At 36.2% G+C, this 1,937-nt stretch overlaps 1 non-coding gene across 1 annotated transcript; it reads left to right on the top strand.

Annotated features, from left to right (window-relative positions):
• Window positions 1–286: 286 nt before the first annotated feature.
• TRNAG-UCC lies at window positions 287–358 on the top strand. The gene has a single exon. It is a non-coding gene; the product is annotated as a tRNA-Gly (tRNA).
• Window positions 359–1,937: the final 1,579 nt, after the last annotated feature.

Raw genomic sequence — 1,937 nt, forward strand, 5'->3', positions numbered from 1 at the left:
GACAAATTTTGGGGGACGGACGAAAATGGAAAATTGGGACGAATTTTCAGGGACGGAGGTAGTAATACATTTATAAAAATTAATGTTTATACATTTATAAAAATTAATGTTCATATGCTTATGAGTTAGTCAAGAGTAGAGTCACATTATTAGTAATGTAATTGGATTTAAAATTAGAAAAAATCCATGTTATAAAAATTACATACATTTTATAAAAATTAATTTTTATCACATTTTCATCTTAATAAATGTATAAAATAATTTAGTTTTCAAGATATCTCAAATAGTGTGTGTAGCCCAATGGTTAGGATTATTGCCTTCCAAGCAATAAACCCGGGTTCGAACCCCGGCAAATGCAATTTTTTAAGTAAAATGCATGCCATCGTCCGCGCCCATGTAAGCAGTGACAAATGTAGGATAAGGAACCTATGGTTTTTAGCTACATAACAAATATGACACAAAACATTTGATTTTATTGAATGATATGAGATATTACAACTTTTATTTTCATTTTATATTATTTATCTTACTGCGTGGTAACTTCTAAGATATTACAACTTCTAAGAGTATGTTCAACCATATTGAAGGCACCGTGACCAAATCATTTTTTGCCAAATTATCTGTTCTAGTTTTAACCACGGCTGAATCGATAGCAGGAAATAGAGCAAGCGGCAAGGACACTAGAGTTGTCGTTATTAAGCTTAAGAGAATGGCTACTAGAAAGCTTAAGAGAATAGCTACTAGAAAGCTTAAGAGAATAGCTACAAGTGGCATAACATGTTCCTAAGCATGCCCGAGAGGATTGTTTGTTTGGTGTTGAGATCCCTAACAAAATGAAAATCAAAGTGAAACTCAAACTATATCACTAGAAGTAACAGTAACCATAATTGGATCAAACTCAGGCCCTAGACCAACAAGGTCGAATATGGTCAATGTTATAGACGCAACATGTAGCAAAACTGGTAAAACCACAGTAGCACTTGATTTTGTTTAGTGTTCCTGCATTGAAGGATTATGTCTTGAAGGTCTGTAGCTGTAATTTGTAATGCATGACTTTAGTCTTAGATTGACTGGCACAACTCATTTCGATAGTATGTCAAATATCTCAGCTAGGGTTTAGACCAACGACATCAATCATGGTGCTTTTAGAGAGAGAGAGAGCCTTGAATCCATGTGAAAAGCAATTAGACTTTGCGAAGCCAAGCCAAGTAAGCTGGATTGGGAGAAGATTTGGTGTGTAAAGAAGAACAATTTGAAGGAACTCATTGAGTTTGATAGAGATAGGATGGGTGTGAGTGAAGGTGACTGCGAGATTAATGGTATTGGAGTCGCCACTGGAAGCCATGGAAAGAGAGAGGAAATAGGTAGAAAGCGGATTGAAATAGAGAGCCAAAAGTGGATCAGAACCCAAGCGATTGATACCATAATACTCTCTCTGATCCACAAGAATATGCCCTCTTTTCTTTTTAGTCCGTCCCACAAGAATATGTGATGAGGCTTATTTCATACCTTAGCTTTTAGCTGCTTTACCTGATTTTGATGAGATAATACACGAATTTTGAGCTTAAATGTGCAGGATTACTACTAAATCAGTTATAGGGCGTGACTTGACCAAGTGGGTGAAAAGATTGCAATCTGAAGCAAAAATGCAGTTAAAAGCCACCAAACTGATCAAAGTAGAGCGTAATCAAATTCACTGCAACGTGAGCATAATGCAAAACCAACCGAAGGAAAAATAAATTAGAAGGCACGATGCAAACTGGTCGACATACTACATTACGAGTTGGAGTGAAGTTAAGATTTGGAGCTAAAAATCCTAATGGAAAAATTGTCAAGTCAAAGAAAGGAGTAACCCTAGGGATTTGTGTCAAACCGCCCTATAAGTAGAAGACTTAGCATCAAGAAATGTGTGCTCTTTCCACCACCTTTCCAAAGTC

The sequence above is a fragment of the Salvia splendens genome, chromosome 7 (assembly GCF_004379255.2).
Source record: "Salvia splendens isolate huo1 chromosome 7, SspV2, whole genome shotgun sequence".
Classification (NCBI taxonomy): domain Eukaryota; kingdom Viridiplantae; phylum Streptophyta; class Magnoliopsida; order Lamiales; family Lamiaceae; genus Salvia; species Salvia splendens.